The following is a 13,535-nucleotide window of genomic DNA, read 5'->3' as shown; positions in this document are numbered from 1 at the left end:
AAACTTCATCTTATTCATGGAGTCCTTGGCAGCACAAACAGGCAGTACATCACTCTAGCTCTGTCTCTGCTGCATTGGCCTCTGGTTCTGAATTACAGCATCTATCACATTCTGGCTTTTGCTTGCCAAGCTTTTAAAGGTGTGCTCTTGCTCACTGTACCTTATGAACAGCTTTCCCTTCCATCACTGGGCCTGCTTTTGAAGTTTACTGATATCGACTTATAAAATATTCTCTCTCTGCATGCCTACCCTCTGACTACTGTGTAACTGAGACATACATGCATATTGCAAGTGTCAAGTTCCAGTTTGAAAGTGCTTTGTCTTGCTCACACAGACTGTGGAAACTTTTGCCCATAAATATCTGAACCTCATATGCTTTTAAAACTAGACATAACATACATCCTTTGGTTAGGATCTATTTATAATTAATAACGTAACCTGGACTGGCAGACTATTCACTGGAAGGTCTGTAGCCATAAACTCTATGTATATATGTATACATCTGTATCTGGAGATGTGCTCTACTGCTGTTTTCTATTTTAATACCATCGTATATCATATTTGTTTTTAAATTATGCTTTCATTTGAATTTTTATTTTACAATAAGAAGATGAATTTTTGCATGCTGATAAGAACTGGTCTCAAAGTCACATTTTCACTCTTTATCTGACTGATCATGGAGACAAACCTGTAATTTTCACTCCCCTGTCCCTGATTTTGTTGCATGGTACCCAGAAAGTTGAAAACCACTGAATTAAAAAAAAATAAAATCTGTTAACTACTTAAAAATTGTCTTTTGTTTTTTGAAGGCTATAAAGTTGTTGCAATACAGTGCTTTATATTTACTAAACATTAAATAAGAATAAGAGATGAGCTCCAGACTTGAGAAAAAATGCTGTACTCAATGATCTACTGTATTTTTGTCTATTCATACGTAACTATATACCATGAAAGGTTCTGCCAATACTACTGTGTTTGGGCATTCTGCCCAGTCTCCTCTTCTGTGGTGTGCCTGAGGACTTCATAACTGGGAAACACTCAGAAGGATCAGCCTTCATCATATCCCCTGAAAAGGAAACATGGAAGTATGGTAGGAACCATAACTGCTACAGAGGTGCTAGTCCAGATAGTGGGGAGTCTTGGACTAGACTTTGTTTTACATCAGATGGTTTGTTGTGGCACAACTTAGGATACCTGGAATATAGTAGTCTGAAGACAAACTGCACAATGTAGTAGTAGACAAAACTGCACAAACTCATGAGTCTCATGGTGTAGTATAAAGAAAGAAGTGAAGATATGCTATGCCAAAAATATTAGCCCAGGTTCTGTGCTGTTTAGAAGTTTAAGTATGAAGGCTTGTTTTTTCCTTATTATTTGATATCATAGAATCACAGAATCAACCAGGATGGAAGAGACCTCCAAGATCATCCAGTCCAACCTAGCACCCAGCTCTAACCAATCAACTAAGTGCCTCATCCAGCCTTTTCTTGAACACCTCCAGGGACAGAGACTCCACCACTGCCCTGGGAAGCCCATTCCAATGGCAAATCACTCTCTCTGGGAAGAACTTCCTCCTAATATCCAGCCTATTCTTCCCCTGGCACAACTTGAGACTGTGTCCCCTTGTTCTGTTGCTGGTTGCCTGGGAGAAGAGAGCAACCCCCACCTGGATACAACCTCCCTTCAGGTAGTTGTAGACAGCAATGAGGTCACCCCTGAGCCTCCTCTTCTCCAGGCTAAACAACCCCAGCTCCCTCAGCCTCTCCTCATAGGGTTTGTGTTCCAGGCCCCTCACCAGCTTTGTCACCCTTCTCTGGACACATTGCAGTATCTCAACATCCCTCTTGAATTGAGGAGCCAGAACTGGACACAGGATTCAAGGTGTGGCCTGACCAGTGTTGAGTGCAGGTGAAGAATAACCTCCCTTGTCCTACTGGCCACATATGTGTCAATGCAATTAATTTCAATTAAACTGGGATTTTGAAGAATTTATTGGGATTTTGAGAAAGTACAAATCCTAAATCCAGGCAAGAGTTACTGGAGCAATCTGTTGGGAGTTCACTCAGAGCAAGAGAGGATTAGTCAAAGTCTGAACAGAAAAGGTGCTGAGACTCCACTAGATCATTTTTTTCGACCATATGAGCACACATTCCAGGAGTGGTCTTGTTTGTGACATAGCCATATAGCACTACTCTTCAAAAAAAGCAAAGTAAGACCCCACAACAGCAAACATGTCTTTTTGTGCCAGTGCTGTCTTTCTCTTTCACTAACAAATTGATTACATATTCAGAATGATATTTTTTATATAAATTCCTTACTGCTTTCAATATAAAGTGACTATTCAAAATTTAAAAGAAAAAATAATTACTATTGTTATCTGAAGAAAATATATTTGGAGTGTGTAAGATTCTGATCTTTTGAACAGATTCTGATCTTTAAGCAGAAATAGTCAGAAATGTTACCTATGATGTCTGACTCGAAACTTTAAAATAGATTCCTCTAAATGAGAAAGAATGGAGGAAATAACTTTGGAACTTCCAGTGAGACAGAAAAAGGCATATCTTTGTTATCATTACTCACTTTCTGATGCCCACAGATAATCATCTATGGGAAAACAGGAGGTCTGAGGTCTTTAACAGCTGACCCTTCTTCAGACAGATGACAAATGAGGGAATCTGGAGCAATGAAATATTTCATGAAGAAAACACCCACAAAGTGAGTAGAATTGCAGGCTCCTTGACCATCCAGTTACAGAAGGTGCACAACTTCATTTAGTCATGCATTAGATGTAAAAAAAAAAATCCCAACAACAACAAATAAACACATTCAAATCACAGTTTGTGAGAAAGAACGTTGATAGCAAACTGTCACTTTGCTGATAAAAACACTGGGGGTTTATTCCATACTTTTAAATCACAGAGCCTTTGAAGAAAAGGGTTAAAATCAGTCCCTGGAGAATGAAGAGTGAGACAGAGAAACACATGAAAGCTAATATACAGTTAGTTAAACCATCTTTGTTATATACAGGAATTAGTTGCAGAGAACTAGGGGAAAGCACTTCAACAATGGAAAAAAATGTGCTGCATTTTTATATTAAAAGAAATCACTGAATTGAAGTGGCTTGTAAAATCAGAAGATGTCACAGAAGTTCTGCTTCATACAGCACTTCACTATATGATCTGGGAAGGGGGGGAACTTTTGTCACCATTATTGTTTTTATAAGCATCATTACTGCCACTTTTCCACTTTGACAGGACATTATGATATATTACCTCACATTATTGCAGTTTATGTTATTATGTATATTCAACAAATGACAAAGTTTGGAGAGCACAGGTATTCTTAGAAAGCACCAAGCAAACCATAAATCAAATCAAGATAATCTGGGGACTTGAACAGGATCACAAGTTGAATAGCTTTGTGTGGCTCAAACATATAATGGCACTTTTACTTGCTGACAACAGCATCAAGCATTGGAAAGGACATAACATCTAAGGTAAACTGTAAAGGAGATCTCATACCTAATTTTCTCCTCAGTTATTAGGTACTTTATAGATTCATAGATTCAGAGAATGGTTTAGGTTGGAAGGGAACTTAAAGATCATCCAGTTGCAAACCTTGTACTATGGGCAGGGACACCTTCTACTAGATCAGGTTACTCAAAGCCTCATCCAGCCTGGACTTTAATACATGGGTATTAAATACCCATGGGTATTACCTCCATGGGTAATCTGTTTCAATATCTCACCACTCTCACTGTAAAGAATTTCTTCCTGATATCTAGTCTAAGTCTAGCCTCCTCAAGCTTAAAGCCATTCCTTCCTGCCCTATCATTCAAAGCCCTTTTGAAAAGTCATTTCCCAGTTTGCTTGTAGGCCCCCTTGAAGTACTGGAAGACTGCTGTAAGGTGTCCCCAGGACCTTCTTTTCTCAGGCTGAACAGCCCCAACTCTTGTAGCCTGTCACAGAACTACAGAAACATTCCGGATGGAAAAGACCTCCAGGATCATCAAGTCCAACCATTATCCCTACTCTACAATATTTGCCACATCCAAACAACTTTTAACCACATCCAGGTTTGGTGATTCAACCACCTCCCTAGGCAACCCATTCCAACGCCTGACCACTCTATCTGTCCTTGTAGAAGAGCTGCTTCAGCCCTCCAATTATCTTCATGGCCCTCCTCTGGACCCTCTTTAGCAGCAGCATGTCCTTCTTATGCTGGGGGCACCAGAACTGGATTTAGTACTCCATGTGGGGTCTCACAAGAGCAGAGTAGACGGGATAAACCACTTCCCTCGTCCTGCTGGTCATGCTTTATTGATGCATCCCAGGATAAGGTTGGCAATCTGTGCTTCAAGCACACATTACTGGCTCATGTTGAATTTATCAACTGACACCCCCACATCCTTCTTCTCGAGACTACTCAAGCTGCTCCTTGCCCAGCTCATATGTGCACTTCAGATTGCCAGCTGTAGGACCTTGCACTTGGCTTTGTTGAACTTCATGAGGTTGACTTAAACCCACCTCTCAAGACTGTCCAAGTCCTTCTGGATGGCATCCCTTCTCTCCAGTGTATCAACTGGACCACATTAATTTATTATTGCTTATTTCTATCTTAGTAGTAGTAAGAAGTTTCAGTTAGAGATCAAGCCTGCAACTTAATAAAGAAAAAAGTCTCGTCTCCGTGTAAAGTGAAATACAGTTAGAGACAATGTGAGAGGAGAAGGAAGGTGATAGTGTTATTATAGCAAAGAGCAGTCACCAATTGCTGACCATTGTTTATCTTTCTTTGTAAAATGTAGTACATCTGGAAAGGAAGTAATCATTAGTTTTATAGCTCTCCTAAGTTTCTGTAGACTAACAGTGTTCTTCACAGTGTTCTGTTTTTCCCCAATGGAGAAATACATGCGGCTTCACATTTTGTCTGTTTGTCACAGTGTTGTTTGTCAGTCCAACTCCAAACTCCACAAATGATATCCAAGACATATTGGACAAAAGTTATAGGTAAGTCCCTTATTCAAACATTAAAAGAGCATAAAAACAATAAGCACCAAAATAAGGTCCCAGGGTGGTTGTGGCCAGGAGGAGGTTGCTCTCTTCTCTCAGGTGGCCAGCTCCAGAACAAGGGGACACAGCCTCAGGCTGCGCCAGGGGAAATTTCGGCTCGAGGTGAGGAGAAAGTTCTTCACTGAGAGAGTCATTGGGCACTGGAATGGGCTGCCTGGGGAGGTGGTGGAGTCGTCGTCCCTGGGGCAGTTCAAGGCAAGGTTGGATGTGGCACTTGGTGCCATGGTCTAGCCTTGGGCACTGTGGTAAAGGGTTGGACTTGATGATCTGTGAGGTCTCTTCCAACCTTGGTGATACTGTGATACTGTGATAAGGTCTCTGCGTGTAATGGGCTCTTTTGACAATGTGAACAGAAAATGAACACGACATAGCTGGTTTCTGTAGACAACAGTCTTTGTCTGAAGCTCAAATGCACAAAAACCAGAGGGATAGTTATGTGGCTAAACACACTACAATTGTCTGGGGAGATGTCAGGAACTTCCTAGTAAGATAGGAAGAGCTGAAGCTGAAAACCTCAGAAGCTGATTTCCTCAGATTGTCTATAAATAAAGGGCCTCTGTACTGGTTAAATATTTCAGATTCGTTACCACAGTCCTCTGACTTCTGCATTTATTTGTCTGAAGGAGGCGTGTGCTGGGAAAGCAGAAAGATTGAATATAGCTGTTTCTGCTGTTGTTTTGTACACTGTACTGAGGTCCTGTCATGAACAGCTTCCAGCAGGGAACTAACATTACAATATTGAGACTTAGGACCTGATTCAAGTTACAGTCTGGTCTACTACAGAATGAAATCAGTTGCATCTCACACTTCTGCAACCTCTTCTCATCTGCAGAGATCACAACCCTATTCTCTTTCATTCCTTCTTGGGCGTGAGAGTAGGAATAAAGCAGCTTTTCCAGACACCCTATCTGTATGTAGTTCTAGTATATGTCTCTTGCTTTCCTTGTTTTCCTCTGAACCAGGAGGAAAAGTCTTTCTATTGAAATGCTAATGGAGGAATAAACTGTATAATAAGACTACATCCCCTTTGGGCCTACATGTAATTTACACATAAAATGAAATTGCACATGGTCTTGTTTCTTAGAATATTTCTTTAATTATCTTTCTTAAGAAGCATTTATCAATTAATTTTCAATATTTTAAAAAAGGAAGAAAAATGTCAATTTATCTGTGTACCTGATAATTAAGTATAGTTCAGGGAATAATTACATTATCTAATAGCAGAAATTTATCCAACTCTGATAACTGGCATTTTCAACAGTTTTGTTTTCTTTCTTGTCCTCCAACTGCTGTAATTTAAATGAAGTTTACATTCTAGACATATCAGTCAGCCCATCACTCATCACACTAAACAGTTGACCAAAACAACTTTACTTTCCTGCCTTCCTTGACAATGGATCAGAAAAGAATGAACAGATCCAGGCTACCTTAAATCTCTCCAAGAGGGCTATTTGTATAGTTCCAGTATGTACCAGGAAAAGTACAATCAATAGAGCTAAGACAGTATTAAGTTTTTCATGAGCTCTCATTGCCTTTGAGAAATCTCATTCTGACATTCCGTGTTGAATTCTGATGACCCTTTCTTTTCCAAGAACAGTGAAACATTCTTGTTCAATTTTAGTTCAAGTTCAGAGGTGAAAGAGAGATACTGATTGCTAATCACAAGACAACATTTTTGGGAAAAAATGGTTCATTTGTATAGTCAAATAAGGACTAAAAAAATAATAAATAATTATTGTCCAAAAATCAAAGCAAATGACATCCAAATAGCAGCTTTTAGGTCAAAACTGGTCTGCTGACTTTTCCACTGAGGATGTAGGGATCAGCTGTTTGAGAAATACATCCTATATGGACAGATATTTCCTTCTTTCTCCATGTAACTGGCCTAAAAGTAGTCATTACAGTTTATTACAGTGCTGTGAAGGGGTTGAAGAGGCATCTTCATGCAAGTAAAGTACCTGGCCCTGCATTGTCCCAAACTGCTGCCACCATTGCTTCAGCTCACTATAAATGGTAAAACCTTAGTTCAGAGATGCAGCTTACTCCTCTCTGAGAGTCAAAGCAATCTGATTTGAACTGAAGTGCAGGAAACAGGATGAGCAAAGCAAGCAGCTTGAAGTTTCAGTGTAAATAAATTAAATTCATTATCAGAACACAACTAATATTGGTTATTATAAGCATAATGAGGGCCAGAACAAGAAGCATTGATTCCTCAAGAACTCAATGTCTTCATCTAATTCAGTGTGCAATAGATAGTAGTGTAATTGACTCTGCACTTCTGTGAGCTCCTCCACCACAGGAGGAGCTGGAACATTGGAGCTGATACAAAAATATCAAAGATCTATTTTATTCCCTCAAATGTAACTGCTGCTGTACTGCTTATCTACAGAATGCTGGAATGTCAGAACTGTTTTGTTATTTAATAGTCTGAATAAGCAGCACAAAGTTCCACCTAACTTTAAGGGAAATGCTTATTACCTATGGGAGCTGTTGTGCTGGTTTTGTAGCTGAGACTGAGGCACTAAGATGGAAAGCAGTCCCATAATATGTTTCACCAATCTCAGTGTTATGAAAGGGGTGATTTGTGCATTCAGCATGGTAGGGGAAGAGGTAATGAGAATGCATTAATGAAAATTCTTCTTAGAAGGTTTTTCTAATATCATTATTAATCGCCAGTTATAGTCTCTGTTGCTGACTCACATGAGGAATGCAAGTGGGACAATGGGGTTTCAGGTCAAATACTTGTCAGCTGCCTGACAAGGTAAAGATCAGGTTTTCTTCAAACTGTCAAACATCTTTAGACAAAGCACACTTTATCAGCTAATGCTCTCCACTCCCCAAGAACACAATGCATCTCTCAGCCTGAAAGTCTGACAGAGTAGCAACAAAAAAAAAGTTGAAGAACGTTACTAGTTTAATTTAAACCTCCCTTTACAATTTCTCAGCTTCTAGATCATAACAGTTCACATTGTAGTTAATCAGGCTGGTGCCCACAATTAGGCTTGTTAAAACTCTCCTTTCAGAAGGCTTGCTCTCCAGTTGGGCTTCCTGCCTCGTTTCAGGAAGCCTATAGCGACTGTTTACTCTGTTGTATGGTATTCGCTTGAATACCTAAACATCTAAGGCTTCTGTAATGAGTTTGGGCTGGGACAACGACTACACAAATGACAACTGCTCTCTATTAAAGCCTCTCCCTTCTCAGAAGACAGAAGAAAAAGGGAATAAGGGAAAGAGACCTATGGATTGGAAAAGGAACCTCAAACAATTTTAATGAGAAAAAAAATCAACCAACAATAAAATTAAGTATATACAAATATTTGCAAATCAGTGTCAAACCCAACCACTCTGATGGCAATTATGTCATTGTAACCACTAATGCTGTGGGCAGGCACTGGGATATGCCCAGAATGGACTCTGCAGCATGTGGGAAATGGGTTCAGGAGTTGGATTTTGAAGCTGGATTCAGGAACTGATGAATTGGGATCAAAGGTGGAATACAGTCTTCCTCAGAGGTCAGTCATTGAAGAAGAGGCTTAACTCTTGTGATCTGTCAGCTTTATGCTTAATATGACATGCACTGACATTGTTGGTCAGATTAAAGTCCTGTCTGCAGGTACAAACTCTTACTTACTGTACCTCCAACGTGGTACATAAAGTTTACCTTTTCTCTACAGAAGCAAGTACAACACATATGTTTTCTCTGCATACTAATCCTTTATAGTCACTATACACATCAAGCATTGTCACTTCCAGAGGAAGACAGTGTCTGCAAAAAATATGCTGTTCATTTCAGAAAGTGCAGTTTCTTGAAAGAGACTGAGCTGAAAATTAGAATCACTAAACAAGATTAATTCTGTTCTAGGTCAAACAGCTTCTAACTACAATTGTAGGTACCCACATACATGGAGAAATCTATCTTGGAATGCTTTCTGTGAAAATGAACATTCATTATCTGTGTTAGGTTGATGGATCTGAAAGGCCATTTATATTTATTTCTTAAAATATTTGAAATTCTTCTTTATTGTGTCTAAGATAGTTCAGTCAACATCAGAAGTTTCTACTGCTCCCAGCAAAAAATATCCAAATCTGAAATCCATTTTTCTATTCTGAGAATACTACTACTTGTTATTTTATGTTTTAAAGTATGCCATCATAAACTACAGAAACAGCAATCATCAGAAGTTGGAAGAGAGAAATATGATGCTCTGGAATGGAAGCTCTGTGTAATTAAAGCTGCTGTATGGATAAAGATGTTGCTTTCTTGAGTTACATTGTACATGAAACTCCATCACAAAGCATTTAACATCTTTGTCTACATAGTCACTGACTAGGGTCTTAATTCTGGTTGCAGCTGTTCTCCATGTAGTCAACAACTGATTTACCATCATGAGTTTTGACCATGTCATCTCTGTGCTGATTGCTCTCACTTAATTTGATATATGCATTCCAGCTTGCTTCAGTATAGCACTATAAAGTGTATGATGATGATTTAGACTTGAGGTAGAAATAGTTGTGAAAGTATCAGCAGCAGTCACGAGATATAAAGAAGCATTGTTGTTTTCAGGTTATGAATTGAGACAATGATTCTCAGAGAAGTGATTTGTAGCTGGGGCGAAGAACATGCCCAGGCTGGGGTCATGATACCAAAACTGCTCCAAATGAATTTCCAAGAAATACACTGTGCATTTATGTGTGAGCATATTAATTAAAAAGAGCCAGGGGAAAGATGTCCATGGCTGTTGATGGCATGAGTAGATCTGTAGACTGAGTGGTTGTAAAGAGTTTTCATTACTGCACTACAGTCTGTAGTTTGGCGGTGAAATGGCTAGATGTCAAATGACACCTGTCAAACACAGAAATGTTTAACTTCATTCTTGTGCTAGGAGCTATACTAGCAAGTTAACAAGACCACTTCTCCTGCTGAAGGTCAATCGTCTAAGTATTTATAGTCTTATTAAATATAAAATAAATTCTGGAAAACAGGCACCTATTAAAGCCAGCATTCTTCAAATCAGTCAAAGTTTAGCAATGTTTATTTTGCTCCTTACACATCCTTCATGCTATGTGTCTGTGTCCATTTATTATGGAACTGTTTTCAAAAGGTAGTAGTAACATTAAACACCAGTGGCTTTCTGTAATGGAGGGGTAATTAATTAGTAAAAGTTAACATTGTTTATTAATTTTCAATATTCAGGAGTCCTCTCCCCCCCCCAACCACTGAGTTTAATAATAATTGGTTCTTCATAACGATTATGAAAAGCATTACACAAAGGAATAACTGGATCTAGAAAAAATAATTAGCAAAAAATATAAACATTAAAACTCAATTGAACTGAAAGAGAAGGTTCTTGTGGTTAGAGGTGGTGGAGTCGCCGTCCCTGGGGCAGTTCAAGGCAAGGTTGGACATGGCACTTGGTGCCATGGTTTAACCTTGAGCTCTGTGGTAAAGGATTGGACTTGATGATCTGTGAGGTCTCTTCCAACCCTGATGATACTGTGATACTGTGATACTGCGAGTTATACTGCTTGCCCACTAGGTGGACTCAAGAAGCTCCTTCCTGCATATGGCAGAAAGCAATTAGTGAATTACAAGATGTTTTTACTCACAAACATTGTCTTCTGACTCAAGGGGCTAGCACAGCTTCAGACAGTACCCAAAACACTTGCAGGGAGTTCTGTCAGTGTCTTGTTAGGCACTGAGGCTTCTGATTCTTCCCAGGCTTCCTAGGCTGCTGGGGAAAGGAGGCAGGTGATCTCTGACCTCCAGGACTCCTCATCTTGGCAGGTGTAGACAGGATGTCTTGCAATGTGCGGTCTTAGGGGGTTAGGAAGCAAAGTGGATTAATTAAAGAAACGGAGGGTGCTGTTAGATTAGAGCTCCCCAGCAGGCAAAGTGATTTTCTATGTTTTTATTTCTTGTTCTTATACATCTCAGCAAGAGCATGAGTGAAGTAGACATCACCATTGTTTTCCTTTCATAGCCTATAATCTAGTTCTTCTCACCAAAACATTCTAGCTAGCTTCGAACTAGCACACAGAATTAATGCAGTATAGAGAAAAAATAGGCAAATATCTCCGGCATCAAACAAGAATGTATGATTGTCCTCTTCTTCAGACATGTATTGCTACCCAACTCCACTGCAGAGGAGCAGATCAATGTGGAGAGGGCAACAATAAAAAGTAGTGGATATAGGAATGATAGTTGCAGCAGAATGTGCCAAAATACAGGGAATAGCAAGGGTATTGCAGAACTTTAGAGCAAAGGAAAGAGCCCTGAGACAGGGAGATGTGGGCAGAGTATTTTGCAGAGATGCTCACATATGTTCTTCCTTAGATGGTGGTGGTTTTGACAGAACAACGTTTTTTTCTGAGAAGTTTTGTCATTTGGGAGAGCATTTTAGCTTGCTCTTATATTTAAAAAAAATGAAAGAAAACAAAACCAAAAAAACCCCAAAACAACCCCCCCCAAAAACCTAAACAACCAAACCAAACCAAAAACAACAAACCAAAACCCCCAAAAGAAACAAACAAAACAAACTATAGACATTTTGGTATCTAAAAATTCAAGGTTGTTTGTTTGTTTGTTGATTTGTTTTCCCTGCATGACAATTTTAAGGAGACAATGTAATATTTAGAGAACCTGTTTTTTAGGAATAAAGGATTACTCTCTCCAGAAAGAATTTCTAGTATTATCATAAAACCAGAAATTGAAAGGGTGATAAAAAGATGAACAAAAAGGACGGGTTTGGAAATAAAAATATGAAAAAGAGAATTGAGATTAAATATGTCTGAGGGAATTCTTATGGACAAGAAAGTTTACAATCAAAAGAGTATGTGCACAGAAAGATATATTGTGGACAAATAATAAGACACAAAAAAAAACCCTCAAATAAATGAAACAAAAACAAAAACAAACATATTGGCAAAAAGTCACCTTCCTTGTGTCTCCTCGTAAAGGTAATAGAAGTCCTGGTTTTGACATTTGAAGTCTGGCAAGAAAATCACAGAGTTTCAACTAATCCTATTCATTGTTTTGCTTCGATGTATACTTTTCTTAATGGAGCCATCTTTGAAATCAGTAGGAAAAGTTAATGGCTGCATATAAAATGTCAGGAAAAAGGCAGGTGCCATTCTGTAGGCAGAGCTGAGGCACAACTGGGATGCAGTGTAGCCTGCCTTTTCGAAGGATGTGGGTTTTATCATGGCCTTCAAAGTTTCAGTCTATACTGCAAGACAAAGTGCAGGAAGACAGTTACAGAGCAGTCGTGGGCATAGGGGAAATCCTGAAGCTGAACATCTTTTTGTTTTACTCAAAAGTTGTAGCCATATACCCAAACTTCCCCAACTACACTGTGCTTTGCCCCATAGTTCTTGTCTTGCTGCTGCACTTCTGTGTCTTCTTTTTGGTTTTCCCCAAGAACCCTGCTGCTATTTCATACATAACTCATGCCCCTTTCAGCTCTCTTTTTTTCTGTTCCATCTTGCCTTTGCTACCCCAGTTCTGATCCCACCTTTGTGGTTTTCTGCAGCACTCAAAAATTCCTCAATACCAGAGTTTAAAAGAAAGCCTAGAGAACAAAGGTTACCCAGGGCTATGTGTTTTTAGGCTTAAGCCCACTTTTTAATTCCAATCAGATTTTTTTTATCCTGTCAATGTGTAACAGCAATGTAATCCTTTCTATAGTCTCCTAAATAAACCAACTCAGAATAGTTTAAAACTGCAAAATGTGTTTATAGGGAGTCATGTAAGAGACTTGCTTGTGCTCTAAGCAAGAGGAAATACTCTTACAGATACAAGTAAACTGAGAGGACGATAGACACTTCTCCTAGATGGAAACTTTTCCTGTACAGAGCAGTAAACCACAGACTTCAACACAAAGGAGGAACCACTGTAATTTCCTTTTACTGTGATCCCTAGATTTTTGATTGAAAGGATCATGTCTAGGGTTCTATGCTCGTTCTTCTCTCATAAGCTCTTAGCACTTAGAAGTCTTTTCTTCCACTCTTAATTTGCCTGGAGCAAGGCTTTTATCTAGACTTTTAGCCAAGAGGCACCTGCTGAAATATTCATTGGCAGAAATTGTGCCATGGGTGTTTTTCCCCATTTGTCCAGTTCTATGTCATTTAGATAAGGTTGAGTGCAATGAAAATAGGATTTGACACAGAAGAATGGCATTCTCACAAAAACTTTATATAATAGGCAATTAACCCTTTTCAGTGCCAGAATTTAAATACTAAAGACTGGTGAATGGTATCCCTTGCCAATGGCTCTTTTGTGCCACATCAAAATGGAATTTAATATTACAACTTCACTCTGTAGGAGAATGAAATGATAATCTCCTATATTTCATAAGGATGATTTTGGTATTTGATTTTTGTATTGATCTCTGCCTAAACATGATGGTCATTTCAGAAAATGTAAATGTAACATCCTGCCTCCCTGCCTGTCTCTTCATAATACTCAGA

The sequence above is a fragment of the Pogoniulus pusillus genome, chromosome 1, assembly GCF_015220805.1.
Source record: "Pogoniulus pusillus isolate bPogPus1 chromosome 1, bPogPus1.pri, whole genome shotgun sequence".
NCBI lineage: Eukaryota > Metazoa > Chordata > Aves > Piciformes > Lybiidae > Pogoniulus > Pogoniulus pusillus.
The sequence above is the reverse complement of the archived record's forward strand: the minus strand, read 5'-3'. Positions refer to the sequence as shown.